This window comes from Acipenser ruthenus, chromosome 20 (genome assembly GCF_902713425.1).
Source record: "Acipenser ruthenus chromosome 20, fAciRut3.2 maternal haplotype, whole genome shotgun sequence".
Classification (NCBI taxonomy): Eukaryota; Metazoa; Chordata; class Actinopteri; order Acipenseriformes; family Acipenseridae; genus Acipenser; species Acipenser ruthenus.
In genome coordinates, this window is record NC_081208.1 from 9,821,237 (window position 1) to 9,838,736 (window position 17,500).

At 43.6% G+C, this 17,500-nt stretch overlaps 1 long non-coding RNA gene and 3 other non-coding genes across 5 annotated transcripts in view; 2 read left to right on the plus strand and 2 right to left on the minus strand.

The window, feature by feature from the left end:
• Positions 1-6,001: 6,001 nt before the first annotated feature.
• trnap-agg (transfer RNA proline (anticodon AGG)) lies at positions 6,002-6,073 on the minus strand. The gene has a single exon. It is a non-coding gene; the product is annotated as a tRNA-Pro (tRNA).
• A 204-nt stretch (positions 6,074-6,277) lies between these two features.
• trnag-ucc (transfer RNA glycine (anticodon UCC)) lies at positions 6,278-6,349 on the plus strand. The gene has a single exon. It is a non-coding gene; the product is annotated as a tRNA-Gly (tRNA).
• A 151-nt stretch (positions 6,350-6,500) lies between these two features.
• trnaw-cca (transfer RNA tryptophan (anticodon CCA)) lies at positions 6,501-6,572 on the plus strand. The gene has a single exon. It is a non-coding gene; the product is annotated as a tRNA-Trp (tRNA).
• Positions 6,573-16,944: 10,372 nt separating this feature from the next.
• LOC131698971 (uncharacterized) overlaps positions 16,945-17,500 on the minus strand; it is a 2,031-nt gene continuing 1,475 nt past the window's right edge. For both annotated transcript variants that reach the window (XR_009307965.1, XR_009307964.1), the window contains one exon: positions 16,945-17,500. This exon is cut by the window's right edge. This is a non-coding gene — a long non-coding RNA (uncharacterized LOC131698971).

Sequence of the window (17,500 nt, forward strand, 5' to 3'; positions counted from 1 at the left end):
ACTAATTTGAATCTATTAAAATTAAAAGTATAGAGTATTTTGATATATGTTTCAATATTAACTAATTAATCAAATTAATACATATTATTAAAATAGGTGGATTAAAATGTATGGATATACTATTTGGTTGATTGTTCAGTCATTAGGAAAATAAGAAAAAAAGTAACATCAAATGTTGCTTTCAATGTATTTACAGTGTTTTTGCATAAACTGGCTGTTTCTTTTTATTTATATATTTTTTATTAAGTTCAGCAGCAGCTGTGTTTGAGGGAGGAGGGAGGAGAAATGCTGGAATCACAAACAAAATCACGATTATTATTATTATTATTTATTTCTGAGCAGACGCCCTTATCCAGGGCGACTTACAATCGAAAGCAAATACATTTCAAGTATCACAGTACAAGTAATACAATTAAGAGCAAGATAAATACAATGACTTTGGTTCAAGCAAGTACAAGTGTGACAATACAATACAATGATACAGCAGATAAGTGTCAGTGATAGTTACATCAGAATATGATTAAATACAAAATAGTACAGATTAAACACATGGCAGATTACAGTACTCTGACGTACAGGATTAAATGCAGTAAAATAGGGGACAGTCCGCTCGTGGGTTTTTGAGAGGAAGGGTAGGAGGGAGACGGGACGGTAGCTCTGGAGGGAGGTGGGGTCGAGGGTAGGTTTTTTGAGGAGGGGAGTGATAGAGGCTTTTTTGAAGGCAGAGAGAAAGAGACCAGAAAGGAGAGAGGTGTTGAGAAGGGAGGAGATGAAGGGAAGTAGAGCAGGAGCAGCAGCTTGAAAGAGGTGAGTGGGGAGGGGGTCGGGGCACACGTGGTGGGTTTGTGACCCTGGAGCAGGGAGGAGAGGTCAGAGTCTGAGAGGGGTGAGAAGGTGGAGAAGGAGGGTGAGTTAGTAGGGGGTGCAGTGGGTGTAGGAGTTGGAGCAGGAGTGGGTGCGGGGGAGGGAGAGGTGTTGAAGAGTTTGCGGATATCTGAGGTTGGAGGAGCAGCGGCGGAGGGAGGGCAGAGGACGAGGGCGAGAGGACAGAACAGGGATGTGAGAGACAGTCATAGCAGGACAGGTGAGATAAATAGGCATAGTGGGAGCAGTGGGGTGGAGGGTACGGACCTGACTAGTAGATGGCTTCTTCCAGAGCGCCGTTAGGTTCGGATCTATTGGAACAGTGTCTCGGCGCAGGCCTCCCCTCGCTGGACTCCCACAGCAAGACTCCCGGCTCTTTTGTTGAGGCTCTTCGGTTGGCTGGCGCAGAAACAGGCTGCCTAATATATATAAAACAACTGCGTGGCAAAAGAACCAACTAAACTGCGTGGAAACCAATCAAACAGCAAATCAACTTCTATTCATTAAACCACTCACCTGGTTCTAATCACACACTAACTCAATTCAAACACCACCTTACAAAGTTACCAAATGTAGTTAATTTAAAAATTACTTGAAGCAGGAACTTGCCTATCTGCCTCAGTCCATGGTTCCTGACATAATTAATAAATAATATGATGTATTGTATTATATTGACTTATTATTATTGTTATTGTTCTTATCATTGTTGTTTTTATCAAATTATATTAATTATTTTAATTACAGTATTAATACTTCCGATTTGATACCGGCTAATAAATAACAGAGTAATACAAAAAGGCGGTGTATATTAGAATAAACAAATAACACTGCTACATGATGGCAGCATTTACGTTTTTAATTGTTATTGTAACCTACTTCATATAGTGAATAACAACCTAGGGCAACAAAAAAGGATACAGATTATTAAAACCATAATTTAATACATTTTCATTAAACTAAAATCATTTATAAATGTTGTGAGGAAAATAACTTCCAGAGTTTAAAAAGTTACCGCAAATGCCAATACTAGAATGTGTATCCTGCACGAGAAAACAGCTACAGCTGTCTGGGGTATTATTATTATTATTATTATTATTATTATTATTATTATTATTATTATTAGTTTTATTTTTCAGTTTATAAAGAATGTAATCTAAATAGGTACCTACCAATGTTCAATATGGATCTGCTTAATAACTGAAAAACATTTATGTGGGGACTTTACAGTCTTGCACCAGGGCCTAGTAACAAGAAAAGAAGTGGTCTCTCTGAATGAGAAAAAAAAGGGCTCGTCCAGGATTTGAACCCGGGCCCTCTCGCACCCGAAGCGAGAATCTACCCCAAGACCAACGAGTCACATGGTTGATTTGGCTGGGTATTGTTTTGTCATCTTGATACTATCAGCAAAATACCATGTACATTTTTCTCAGCATTGCATTCATGTGCTGAACATCATATTGGACTGTTCAGATAAGTACAGTTAACCCTGCATAGAACTGAGGATAAAGCCTAGCTGTTTTTTCTATGAGGATAAAGCGTAGGTAAGTTTCTATCTAGTGTTGGTGGTATAGTGGTGAGCATAACTGCTTTCCAAGCAGTTGACCCGGATACGATTCCCGGCCAACGCATCGCATTATTATACTTTGTTTCCTATGTACCAGTGTATGGCTGCATAATCCCTATAAACCAGTGACGGATTCAAAAATATCAAATTCCGACTCACTTAACCATATACCGTAGTGCTCGTAATTTTTGAGAACACAAATGTGGTTTATATGTATGTATTCACTTCTATTTTTAAACATATATGTTCTTCAAAGTTATTTTTTTCTAAATACCTTTCTTCCTCAGTGCTTGTGTATACTACTATTGTCTGTTAACATATAATTTATATATATAGATATATATATAGATATATATATATATAGATATATATATATATAGATATATATATATATATAGATATATTTCAAGGAAATGATAGCAGCCCTGAAGAATTCACACAAGTCCTAATGGAATCTTTTCCAAACTTAAATGAGTGTGGAGGCTTTGAGCTTTTATAGATATCTGGCTCTACACACAGCTGTAAGTTCTCTGTGATTCTGTGCCCTAATGAAGGGTACTGTACAAGATACCTCCGAAATCCAGAGACACAAATTGGATCTGCAGTCATATATATGAAGTTGACTTAATATGGATCAAGTAAGAATTTATTGATTTCTTATGATAATTCTAAGTGTGTTCATAAAAGGATATGTCAATAAGAAGTTAAAATGTATTTAGCATTTTTATTTAGGGGGATTTGAAAGTTCAATGTGTTTATTTTCTATCTTTTTAAACATGCGTAACCTTCAGCAATAGTGTAACATTGCACTTGCAGTGAATGATACAAGACTGACACAATTCATCTCATAGGTTCCTGGATTTTCTTTACCTACTGGACCATCAATGAAGTGTATTATATGTGAGAAAGACTTCTCCTTTTCCAAAATAAAGAGTCACAGCGACAACTGTAGTGGGTTTGAATTTTTTCTTAATGTATTTATTGAAGGTTAACAAATGCATAATCTTTTTTGAAAGTTTTAGGAAATGGTAATTCTAGCAAATCTTAATAAGGGTACTGGTCTCCTTGAATATTTTTATACTGATTAATTATGGAATAGAATATTTTTATTGAATGGGACATCCCTTATAATACAAGACTGTTGGGGTTTTATGCCATACAATACAGTATTACCCAACATACTCTCCACAAACATAGCCATGTTAAGCTAGTCTTTTGTGGTATCTATGCCAGTTTTGCTTGACATTTACATAGCACTGTTTCACCAGGATCCTTTAGTATTTACAAACGTTACTTCACTTTGTCAATAGTTCTACCTCCCACATACCACGCTGACTAGATACCAGACTACGCCTACAGCAGGAAGATAGGGTACAAATAGTTTTAAAATATATTTTACTTATCAAGAGAGACATTTTTCTGAGTACACCTAATTCTCATTTATCTGATAATGTGTGGGACCTGCTTATGCATGTGATCAGTCATCCTTAATGGCCTTTGTTTTGGTGGAGGACCAACATTGCTGTTCACAACTTCTTAGTCACTTGATACTAAATGATTCTGAATTCATATTTATTATTTTAGAGCGCAGGCGACTTCACTTCAGAGCACAGACCTTGTAGAAAAAGAAACAGTAGAGGTGCCATCAACAAGTGTGTCAGTTAAATGGATACTATAGTACCACAGACAAGGAGCATCATCCACCTAGTGTAATATTAAGTTCATATTTACCTCTGATTGTGCACACTTCACCCAGTGATGTGTGAACTTCTGTTCTCCCCTCTGCTGTTCACCATGAAGTGTGCCACGTCTACATTTCCTCCCCCTTTATCTGATTTCACCCGGGCAGGCTCCGTTGTTGGTGGCAGCTTTAAAAACAATCAGCCGGCTAAAGCCTTCACATAAATGACTACACGCCACCTGATAAAAAAGAGAGATTTCAAAACAGGCACAGCTCACTATGAGTCTGCCGTTTCATAGCTATTGCTAAAAGTAACAAGGGTTTCTGAAACTTTAAAATCATTGTATTAGTACAGTACCGTGCTAAATCATTTACAAGTCGATTTGTACTTCACATTTTACACAAGCTTTTTAAACTCTCACAAATCTAAAATAATAATGATACGAGTAAAACAGAGCTATAGCACTTGTTCGTTTTCAGTAAGCTAGAAATAGATTCTAATCACAATAACCACTACTAAATGGGGTTAGTGTTTGTTGTATGTTGGTTCGGTTCTGGTTCCACTTAGGAGTGGGGAAAACTAACAAGAAAGAAAATACACCTTACTCTGAATCCGAATGCCTCGCCATTTTAGGTGACCAGGCATCATTTTGTAACCAGTATTGGGGTAGTTATGATGGATTACAGAAACAATGCAGTCCAGCTCATCGTCACCCAGAGTTGAATACAAGTCTGAAACTCTATTGGCAAAAACAACAAAAAGAATAAGCACTTCCGAAACAAACATCGAGAAATAAATCGTAAAACCAATTTGTGCATTTTGCTCTTTCTTACCGTGTGTTATTCTCTTCCATTCTTCCCCGAATTGTTCTTTCAGACACTGACAAGAAGTTGGCAATGTCGGAGGCAGTCAGACCAGACTATGTAATATTTGATTGCGCTGACTGATATATCTAAGTACAGACGTCCAGGTTCGCCACTTCAACACGGTAGAGAATATAGTCCTGAGACACAGAGTTTGCATCTATTTGATTGGCAAAAATCAACAGGTCTCTTCTAATAATATTGTAACATTGAGACATTTTTGTAACTACTGTACTGAAAAAAATAAAATAAAATTACAACACAGGACCTTTATTTAGTCAAACTTAATCGAATAAGAACATAAGAAAGTTTACAAACGAGAGGAGGCCATTCAGCCCATCTTGCTCGTTTGGTTGTTAGTAGCTTATTGATCCCAGAATTTCATCAAGCAGCTTCTTGAAGGATCCCAGGGTGTCAGCTTCAACTTGGTTCCAGACCCTCACAATTCTCTGTGAGGGTCTGGAACCAGCTCCCCAGGAATGTTGTTGCCATTAACAACTACTGCACCAACTATTGGGTTAGCAGTTTTGGCACATTGAAATGTAAAAAGAAATAGAGACCACATCGAAATGTAAATAGCGAAGCAGAAAAGGAAATACTTGCAAGGAAATGTAAAAGCGCAGAGTGAAATGTAAAAAGCAAAGTGGAAAAAGGAAACGAATAAATAAATAAATAAATGTTGAAATAAATAAATATTGAAATAAATAAATAATGTCGGTGTATTTATTTATTTCGATATTTATTTATTAATTTGTGTATTTATTCATGTATTTATTTCTAATTTTGGTATGTAATATGTCACAAGAGAGATTGTCTGCTTTGGCTATACTGTCAATTGAAAGATAAGTACACTTTTTTGATATAATCGAAAAATGTGCATTTTCTTTTTAAATCCGCCATGTAGAAACAAAAATGTTTAATAAGGATATGATAAATAACTGAAACAAATTGATGTGGGGACTTTATAGTCTTGCACCAGGGCCTAGTAACAAGAAAAAAAAGTGGTCTCTCAACAGAAAAAAAAAAGCGGGCTCGTCCGGGATTTGAACCCGGGACCTCTCGCACCCTAAGCGAGAATCATACCCCTAGACCAACGAGCCACACGGTTACTATTGCTGGGTATTGCTTTTTCAGCAAAATACCACGTACATTTTTCTCAGCATCACATTCATGCTCTCAACATTGTGTTGGACCGTTCAGATAAGTAAACTGATAATTAGTTAACCCTGCATAGAACTACGGATAGCGCGTAGCTGTTTTTCTATAAGGATAAAGCGTAGGTAAGTTTCAATGTAGTCGATGTAGCGTTGGTGGTATAGTGATGAGCATAGCTGCCTTCCAAGCAGTTGACTCGGGTTCGATTCCCGGCCAGCGCATCTCTTTTATTTTATACTTTGTTTCCTATGTACCGGTATATCGTTGCATAATCCCTATAAACCAGTGACGGATCCAGAATATACTGGTGTGCTGGTAAATTTCACCTTAGTATATTATTATTACAGGAATCTGTGACACGTCTGATATACCGACCTCGTGGCGCAACGGTAGCGCGTCTGACTCCAGATCAGAAGGCTGCGTGTTCAAATCACGTCGGGGTCAAACTTTTGCATCTCGGCATTCCATTAAATACAACTCCTTTTCCCTCAAGCTTTGTCTGCGGAATCTCTCTTTACTCCTCGCCCGCAATCAGGCGCCCTTCCCCCGCTCCCCACTCAGCACCCGTGCCCACCTCAGTCCGGTCCTTTCTAACCGCTCCTTTCTGCTTCTTCTGCCCTATCCTCACACCCCAGCTCACGCCGCGTGAAATGTGCGCTGCAGCGGTGGTCTTTCTGCAGCGGTGCACAGATCAAACAAGGCATGTCAATAATAACGTGACTGGATCAAGACTGATCTTAATGCACCCTAATTTCGTATTCGATTATCGTATAGGCATTTATCAACGATAATCAGTGCATTGACGTTTTATTTTTCAAAATAAAGAACAAACATTATTTTTTTAACAGAAGATCCAATAATCCAATAATAGTTAAATAAACAGGTGCAACTTGTATTCAAATCAGAACACTTCCGATTATATATCTATCTATCTATCTATCTATCTATCTATCTATATATAGAGAGAGAGAGAGAGAGAGAGAGAGAGAGAGAGAGAGAGAGAGAGAGAGAGATATAGATATAGATATATATTACAGTGGATCACCTTACAATTATTATTGCTATTTCAAATAACAAACTGCAGCAAACTACCCACTTGTTTGACAGATCTTGATTTACTTCTTTTTTTTTTATGGGATCCACAAAGACAAGCGTATTTGTGTACACGCTATACTGTGTACACGCTATATTTTTTATTAGTTATTGTGGGCTTTTTATAGTTCTTCATAAATACTGCACGATTGTGTGGTTTTAATTTGTTAAGTGTGTTTATAGACAGTTGTTTTTTGTTTATATAAACTGTGTTTAATGCATTTGTTTTTTGTTTATATAAACTGTGTTTAATGCATTTGTGTAATGGACTAAATTGAGACGCAGGCGTGTTTACTTTATATAAACATTCACACTATCTAATGTACTTGATAACATTAATTTATAAATTCAGTTGATGGCTTTGGTTAATTTTTTTGTGACTAATTTGAATCTATTAAAATTAAAAGTATAGAGTATTTTGATATATGTTTCAATATTAACTAATTAATCAAATTAATACATATTATTAAAATAGGTGGATTAAAATGTATGGATATACTATTTGGTTGATTGTTCAGTCATTAGGAAAATAAGAAAAAAAGTAACATCAAATGTTGCTTTCAATGTATTTACAGTGTTTTTGCATAAACTGGCTGTTTCTTTTTATTTATATATTTTTTATTAAGTTCAGCAGCAGCTGTGTTTGAGGGAGGAGGGAGAAGAAATGCTGGAATCACAAACAAAATCACGATTATTATTATTATTATTTATTTCTGAGCAGACGCCCTTATCCAGGGCGACTTACAATTGAAAGCAAATACATTTCAAGTATCACAGTACAAGTAATACAATTAAGAGCAAGATAAATACAATGACTTTGGTTCAAGCAAGTACAAGTGTGACAATACAATACAATGATACAGCAGATAAGTGTCAGTGATAGTTACATCAGGATATGATTAAATACAAAATAGTACAGATTAAACACGTGGCAGATTACAGTACTCTGACGTACAGGATTAAATGCAGTAAAATAGGGGGCAGATAAGAGCAAGTAAAGCGCATTTAAGGAAGGGTGATAAGTGTCCCAAGCGAAGAACAGAGGAGTTCTACAGGTGCTTTCTGAAGAGGTGAGTCTTGAGGAGGCGCGGGAATGTGGTCAGGGACTGGGCAGTCCTGACATCTGTAGGAAGGTCATTCCACCACTGCGGGGCGAGGGTGGAAAAGGAGCGGGCTCTGGAGGCAGGGGAGCGCAGAGGAGGTAGAGACAGTCTTCTAGTGCAGGCGGAGCGGAGAGGTCGAGTGGGGGTGTAGGGAAAGATGAGGGTCTGGAGGTAGCTGGGTGCAGTCTGGTCAAGGCATCTGTAGGCTAGTACAAGAGTCTTGAATTGGATGCGAGCGGTGATCGGGAGCCAGTGGAGTGAGTGGAGTAGTGGAGTAGCGTGGGCGAAGCGAGGCAGAGAGAACACCAGGCGTGTAACGGAGTTCTGGATGAGCTGGAGCGGACGGGTGGCGGACGCAGGGAGGCCAGCCAGGAGGGAGTTGCAGTAGTCTAGGCGGGAGAGTACCAAGGCCTGGACCAGGAGCTGGGTGGCGTAGTTGGTGAGGAAGGGTCGGATTCTTCGGATGTTGCTCAGGAAGAATCGGCAAGTGCGTGTGTGGCAAAGTGCCCCGCCCCTGTGTGCATTTGTGTGTTCTGTGTTGTATGTTGCGTGCGTGTGTTAATGTTGGTGTATAGTCATTGGTACACAGGATATAAACGGGTCTGTGTTTCACGTGTATTTAAATTGTATATTTGTATTTAGGCACGGGATTGCACATCACGCACGTGCATTTAAAATATAATATGTGAACACGGGGTTTCACGTAATGAATTCACGTGCTGGGATTCAAGTGAGTAATTAATTAGTAATTGAATCCCAGCACAACAGTATATATAGATGCACGTTTCTGTCACTCGGGGTTTGGGTGTTCAGGGCGAAAGAACGGGGGAGAGAGAGAGAGAGGAGGTAAAATAATAATAACAAGAATAATAAGTAGTGTTTCTCACCGTGTTTGTTCGTCCCTGTTTGTTAGTGTCTGTCCGTTTTGTTTGTCTCTTTATTTTGGCTACCAGTGCCGTGCCCTGTTTTGTTTTGTGTTAAAACCTTTTATTTGTTAATAAACGCGGAGTGCAGCCATTGCACTCAGCTCATCACAACCCCATGTCTCTCTGTATTCCTTCCTGCTTCTGGTCTGACGCCACCCACTCTGGCCGTCTTTGTGACACGTGGTGTCAGAAGTGGGATAGCCGCGCCTCCAAGCGTCAGACCAGGAGGGGTCTGGATTACAAAAAAAAAAAAAAAAAAAAAAAAAAAGTAAGAGCAAGAAGAGGGATGGGGAGAAAGAGCTGCAGGAAGCAGCAGAAGCAGCGGTCACCCCAACCAGCAGTAGCCACCCCACTGCCACCGGGTTCCCCACCGTCCCGAGAAATATGGGACTGGTTGGTGCACCCCGAGGGGAAAATGGAAGGCTGGAGAGACGGCTGCCGGGACCTGGAGGACCTCCTCGGGGGCCTCGAGGTCCAAGGCTGGTGCATGGCCTGTGGGGTCCAAGGACACACGGTGGCGATCTGCCCCTTCTAAGGTGAGGAGGAGGAGGAACAGCAGCCCGGGTGTTACTGCTGTGCTGAGCCTGGGCATTCCAGCACCAACTGCCCCTGGTACCCCCTCGGACAGCTACCCCAACGATGCCCCATCTGCGGAGGTGAGCACTTCGTGGCCCACTGCCCTGTCCATCAGGAGAGGGAGGAGCAGGGGTCGCCTCAGTCTCCACCACCAGCAGGGGGAGGTAGACTGCTGCTCCCACCGCCCCAACCCCAAGTGCAACAGCGACCAGAGGAGCCAGAGAACCTGTTCCCCTGGTGCACCTGGTGCGGAGAGGTGGATCACCGCTGGAGGGACTGCTCCGAGGTTCCACCGAGCTGGTGCGGGCGGTGTGAGGAAGGGGGACATGACTGGTCAGGATGCCCCTATGCCAGCTCGCCAGTGCCTGAGTGGGAGGAGCCCGAACATCCTACGCCTGAGTGGGAGGAGCCTGAACGTCCTACGCCTGAGTGGGAGGAGCCCGAACGTCCTACGCCTGAGTGGGAGGAGCCCGAATGTCCACAGCCCAAGAGGGGGGAGTCGGTGCGTCCACAGCCCAAAAGGGAGGAGTCGGTGCGTCCACAGCCCAAAAGGGAGGAGTCGGTGCGTCCACAGCCCAAAGGGAGGCAAGTCGGGGCTTCCACAGCTCTGGGACCCAAGCCACCAGCAGAGGGAAAATGCCTGCTGGTTCAGCCCCAAGAGCCGGAAGGGGAGGAGTTACAGGCCCAACCCCCTGGAAATTTTTGGGGGGGAGAGGGGCAGGAGGCTGGTGTCCCCCAGCAGCCTCTATTCATGCTGCTGAAGGCAGCACGGCGCGCACCAGCCCAGCCGCCACAGCGGAGGGAGCCAGCGCCGCCAGGAGCAGAGGAACTGCCTCTGCCTCCGCCACCTCCACCGGCAGGAACAGAGCAGCAGGAGCTGCCTCTGTCTCCGCCACCTCCACCGGAAGGAGCAGAGGAGCAGGAGCTGCCTCTGCCTCCGCCACCTCCACCGCTTCCTCCACTAGGAGCAGAGGAGCAGGAGCTGCCTCTGCCTCCGCCACCTCCACCGCTTCCTCCACTAGGAGCAGAGGAGCTGGAGCTGCCTCTGCCTCCACCACCGCCAGGAGCAGAGGAGCTGGAGCTGCCTCTGCCTCCACCACCGCCAGGAGCAGAGGAGCTGGAGCTGCCTCTGCCTCCACCACCGCCAGGAGCAGAGGAGCTGGAGCTGCCTCTGCCTCCGCCACCGCCCGGAGCAGAGGAGCAGGAGCTGCCTCTGCTGCCCGTACCTCCGCAGGGAGTACGGTGGCCGGAGCCCCAGAAAGGGGAGCTGCCGGCCACGAAGAAGGGGGAGGAGGTCTGGAGACCACTTTCCCCAGCAGCAGTTTCGCTGCAGGAGTTCTTGTGGCCGGAGCCCCACAGGAGGGAGCTGCCGGCTACGAAGAAGGGGGAGGTCGGGGGACCACCTGCCCCCGCAGCTTTTTCGCTGCAGGACGGGACCAGCATGCTGTCAGCCGTGCCACTACCGGCAGGGGAGCTGACAGCATTTCCAGCCATGGGCCCACTGAAGCCTCCCTTCCCAGCCCGAGACTTTGGCCTGGACTGCTGGGTATTTAAGGGGGGTGGTGGCCGTTGAGGCCATGTGTGCTGCGCACAAGGGGGGGTATATGTGGCAAAGTGCCCCGCCCCTGTGTGCATTTGTGTGTTCTGTGTTGTATGTTGCGTGCGTGTGTTAATGTTGGTGTATAGTCATTGGTACACAGGATATAAACGGGTCTGTGTTTCACGTGTATTTAAATTGTATATTTGTATTTAGGCACGGGATTGCACATCACGCACGTGCATTTAAAATATAATATGTGAACACGGGGTTTCACGTAATGAATTCACGTGCTGGGATTCAAGTGAGTAATTAATTAGTAATTGAATCCCAGCACAACAGTATATATAGATGCACGTTTCTGTCACTCGGGGTTTGGGTGTTCAGGGCGAAAGAACGGGGGAGAGAGAGAGAGAGGAGGTAAAATAATAATAACAAGAATAATAAGTAGTGTTTCTCACCGTGTTTGTTCGCCCCTGTTTGTTAGTGTCTGTCCGTTTTGTTTGTCTCTTTATTTTGGCTACCAGTGCCGTGCCCTGTTTTGTTTTGTGTTAAAACCTTTTATTTGTTAATAAACGCGGAGTGCAGCCATTGCACTCAGCTCATCACAACCCCATGTCTCTCTGTATTCCTTCCTGCTTCTGGTCTGACGCCACCCACTCTGGCCGTCTTTGTGACAGCGTGCCAGAGTGGAGATGTGCTGGGAATAAGAGAGGCAGGGGTCCAGGGTGACTCCGAGGTTCTTAGCGGAGGAAGAGGGAGAGAGTGTGGTACATTCCAGGAGGAACAGAGATAGAGAGATCAGAGGAGGGGGAGGAGGAGGTAAAGAAAAGGAGGTCAGATTTAGAGAGGTTGAGTTTGAGATGATGCGAGTGCATCCAGGAGGAGATAGCAGACAGACAGGTAGAGATACGGGAGGGGATTGTGGAGTCAGAGGTGGGGAAGGAGAGGAAAATCTGAGCATCATCAGCATAGAAATGGTATGAGAAACCATAGGATGCGATGAGGGGGCCCAGGGAGCGGGTGTAGAGAGAGAACAGGAGAGGGCCCAAGACTGACCCTTGGGGGACTCCTGTTGAGAGAGGGCGAGGTGTGGAGGTTGCTCCACGCCAGGTTACCTGGTAAGTGCGGTTGGAGAGGTAGGAGGAGAACCAGGCCAGAGCAGTTCCAGAGATTCCCAGGTCAGCAAGAGAGAATAGTAGGATAGAGTGATCGACAGTGTCAAAGGCAGCAGAGAGATCGAGGAGAATTAGGACAGAGGAGAGAGAGGCAGCTCGGGCAGACTTTAGTGAGTTGGTGACAGACAGGAGGGCGGTTTCAGTGGAGTGAGCAGAGCGGAAGCCAGATTGGAGAGGGTCGAGCAGAGAGTGGTTGGACAGGAAAGCAGAGAGCTGGCGGTGTACAGTCCGCTCGAGGGTTTTTGAGAGGAAGGGTAGGAGGGAGACGGGACGGTAGCTCTGGAGGGAGGTGGGGTCGAGGGTAGGTTTTTTGAGGAGGGGAGTGATAGAGGCTTTTTTGAAGGCAGAGGGAAAGAGACCAGAAAGGAGAGAGAGGTGTTGAGAAGGGAGGAGATGAAGGGAAGTAGAGCAGGAGCAGCAGCTTGAAAGAGGGGAGTTGGGAGGGAGTCCAGGGCACACGTGGTGGGTTTGTGACCCTGGAGCAGGGAGGAGAGGTCAGAGTCTGAGAGGGGTGAGAAGGTGGAGAAGGAGGGTGAGTTAGTAGGGGGTGCAGTGGGTGTAGGGGTTGGAGCAGGAGTGGGTGCGGGGGAGGGAGAGGTGTTAAAGAGTTTGCGGATATCTGAGGTTGGAGGAGCAGCGGCGGAGGGAGGGCAGAGGACGAGGGCGAGAGGACAGAACAGGGATGTGAGAGACAGTCATAGCAGGACAGGTGAGATAAAAAGGCATAGTGGGAGCAGTGGGGTGGAGGGTACGGACCTGACTAGTAGATGGCTTCTTCCAGAGCGCCGTTAGGTTCGGATCTATTGGAACAGTGTCTCGGCGCAGGCCTCCCCTCACTGGACTCCCACAGCAAGACTCCCGGCTCTTTTGTTGAGGCTCTTCGGTTGGCTGGCGCAGAAACAGGCTGCCTAATATATATAAAACAACTGCGTGGCAAAAGAACCAGCTAAACTGCGTGGAAACCAATCAAACAGCAAATCAACTTCTATTCAATTAAACCACTCACCTGGTACTAATCACACACTAACTCAGCTAATTCAAAACACCACCTTACAAAGTTACCAAATGTAGTTAATTAAAAATTACTTGAAGCAGGAACTTGCCTATCTGCCTCAGTCCCTGGTTCCTGTAGACTGACAACTATTATATGCCCACCCTTAAATAGGTTCCACCTCACTTTGCAAGGGGACTGGCACAACTGCTAACTGCTCTATTGACAATACTTTTACACACTTCAAAGGGGATCACACCACTACACAAGGCTGTGTGGAGACCAATCCAAATGCAAACGACTCTCTTCAAGTTAATAAACCAACCTCCCTGATACAATTACAAATTGCAAATACCCTATTATTCAAATAACCACACTACCTGGTATAAAATCACATACACGTAGGAGCAGGACCAATTACCTATCTGGCCTCAGACGCTGGTTACCTGTAGACTCCCACAGCTAGACTCCCGGCTCTTTTGTTGAGGCTCTTCAGTTGGCTGGCGCAGAAATAGGCTACCTAATATATATAAAACAACTGCGTGGCAAAAGAACCAACTAAACTGCGCGGAAACCAATCACACAGCAAATCAACTTCTATTCATTAAACCACTCACCTGGTTCTAATCACACACTAACTCAATTCAAACACCACCTTACAAAGTTACCAAATGTAGTTAATTTAAAAATTACTTGAAGCAGGAACTTGCCTATCTGCCTCAGTCCATGGTTCCTGACATAATTAATAAATAATATGATGTATTGTATTATATTGACTTATTATTATTGTTATTGTTCTTATCATTGTTGTTTTTATCAAATTATATTAATTATTTTAATTACAGTATTAATACTTCCGATTTGACACCGGCTAATAAATAACAGAGTAATACAAAAAGGCGGTGTATATTAGAATAAACAAATAACACTGCTACATGATGGCAGCATTTACGTTTTTAATTGTTATTGTAACCTACTTCATATAGTGGTTGGGAGTTCCACGCTGCCTCAGCAGAGTGGGACTTTATGGTAAAGGAATACTGCAGCTACCAGTCTCTGCTCTAACCGAGGAGTTTAAGTGCGCCAAGGTCAGACTGGAAATGACATTAGTAGAGTCACGCGATAAATGCGTAAGGGAGGCAGCACCTGTGTTGAAAACTGGAAGAAAGTGGGCGGCAAAGAAAGCTGTGGAAGATGCAAAGGCTGCCCTTCGAATTGGTGATATCATGGGGCAAGTTCAGCATGGAAGAGGGGGTCTTGGTTTCAGTTCAGCTCCTCCTACATGGCACAAGGCAGCCCCAGCTCAAAGGAGGAAGCTGGTAGTCAACGAGGTGCAAAAGCAGGAGGAGAGGATGAGGTGTATAAAGGCCATTTCCCAGGCCAAGCAGGGAGAATGGATGAGATGGATGAGATGGGAGAGTGTGGAACAACGCAAGATTATGGACCTATGGTCAATGAAACAGAGCAGGATCAGTTTCCTCATCAGGTCAACATATGAAGTTCTCCCATCACCACAGAACCTAAACCTCTGAGTAGGAGAGGATCCCTCATGTCCTTTGTGTTCATCACCTGCAACATTAAGGCACATTTTGACAGGATGTAAGGTGGCTCTTAGCCAAGGACGGTTTACTTGGCGCCATGACCAGGTGCTGCGATGTTTGGCCTTAGCATTGGAAGACAAGCGTAACATGACCAATAAGTTGTCACCTGTTCCATCAAAACATTACACACAAAAGACAACATTCCTCCGCCCAGGAGAGCAACCACCAAGAAAAGGTGTTAAAACCAATCCTCGCCCAGGACAACTGGAAGCTGCTAGAGACTGGAAAATGCTGGCAGATGTTGGTCAACGGCTTATTTTTCCACCTGAGATTGCCACCACTAACCTTCGACCAGATATTGTCTTGTGGTCTGGATCAGCACGCCTTGTTCACCTGGTAGAGTTAACAGTGCCATGGGAGGATGCTGTAGATGAGGCGTATGAGAGGAAGAAACTGCGACATGCTCAACTAGCCACTGAAGCGGAACAGCGAGGATGGAGAGTTCGGGTTTACCCAGTGGAAGTGGGTTGTCGAGGATTTGTGGCACACTCTACAACCCGGTTTCTCAGAGACGTCGGATTCAGTGGCCAAGAGTTGCGTCGCACAGTGAAGAACTTATCTGAAGCAGCAGAGAGGACCAGCAACTGGCTGTGGTTGAGACGGAAAGATTCTGGCTGGGGATCTCAAGCACAATAGAAAGAAAGAAACGCTGATGTACAGGTAAGTAAGCTGGGCTGAGTTGAGTGGGGGACGGAGGGGGGTGATGCTGGGACGCCAGAATCACCGTCGAGCCCTCTTGAGGTGTCGTGGGCTAGTCGACGAAACACTGAGGATGGAAGGTGCCCACTTGAAAACCCCAGAGATGTACCCTACTTAGCTCAATCCAAACGGTTGTCATGCTGATGCGCTGGGGAGGCCGCACTGTGGTTGATCCCCGCAGCCAGCATCGCAGCCGTTGTGTGCTGATGCGCCAGGGAGGCAAAATAAGCTGATCCCTGGAGCCAGCATTACACTTCAGCCATTAACACCAGACAGAAGGATATCTACATCATCATATGGAAGAAAACGTAAATGGATGTGGGGACTTTACAGTCTTGCACCAGGGCCTAGTAACAAGAAAAGAAGTGGTCTCTCTGAATGAGAAAAAAAAGGACTCGTCTAGGATTTGAACCCAGGACCTCTCGCACCTGAAGCGAGAATCATACCCCTAGACCAACGAGTCACATGGTTGATTTGGTTGGGTATTGGTTTTTCATCTTGATACAATCAGCAAAATACCATGTACATTTTTCTCAGCATTGCATTCATGCGCTGAACATCGTATTGGACTGTTCAGATAAGTACAGTTAACCCTGCATAGAACTGAGGATAAAGCGTAGCTGTTTTTTCTATAAGGATAAAGCGTAGGTAAGTTTCTATCTAGCATTGGTGGTATAGTGGTGAGCATAGCTGCCCGGCCAACACATCGCATTATTATACTTTGTTTCCTATGTACCAGTGTATGGCTGCATAATCCCTATAAACCAGTGACGGATTCAAAAATATCAAATTCCGACACACTTAACCATATATCGTAGTGCTCGTAATTTTTGAGAACACAAATGTGGTTTATATGTATGTATTCACTTCTATTTTTAAACATATATGTTCTTCAAAGTTATTTTTTTCTAAATACCTTTCTTCCTCAGTGCTTGTGTATACTACTATTGTCTGTTAACATATAATTTATATATATATATATATATATATATATATATATATATATATATATATATATATATATATATTTCAAGGAAATGACAGCAGCCCTGAAGAATTCACACAAGTCCTAATGGAATCTTTTCCAAACTTAAATGAGTGTGGAGGCTTTGAGCTTTTAAAGATATCTGGCTCTACACACAGCTGTAAGTTCTCTGTGATTCTGTGCCCTAATGAAGGGTACTGTACAAGATACCTCCGAAATCCAGAGACACAAATTGGCTCTGCAGTCATATATATGAAGTTGACTTAATATGGATCAAGTAAGAATTTATTGATTTCTTATGATAATTCTAAGTGTGTTCATAAAAGGATATGTCAATAAGAAGTTAAAATGTATTTAGCATTTTTATTTAGGGGGATTTGAAAGTTCAATGTGTTTATTTTCTATCTTTTTAAACATGTGTAACCTTCAGCAATAGTGTAACATTGCACTTGCAGTGAATGATACAAGACTGACACAATTCATCTCATAGGTTCCTGGATTTTCTTTACCTACTGGACCATCAATGAAGTGTATCATATGTGAGAAAGACTTCTCCTTTTCCAAAATAAAGAGTCACAGCGACAACTGTAGTGGGTATGAATTTTTTCTTAATGTATTTATTGAAGGTTAACAAATGCATAATCTTTTTTGAAAGTTTTACTTTAGTTTAAATGAACAAATACC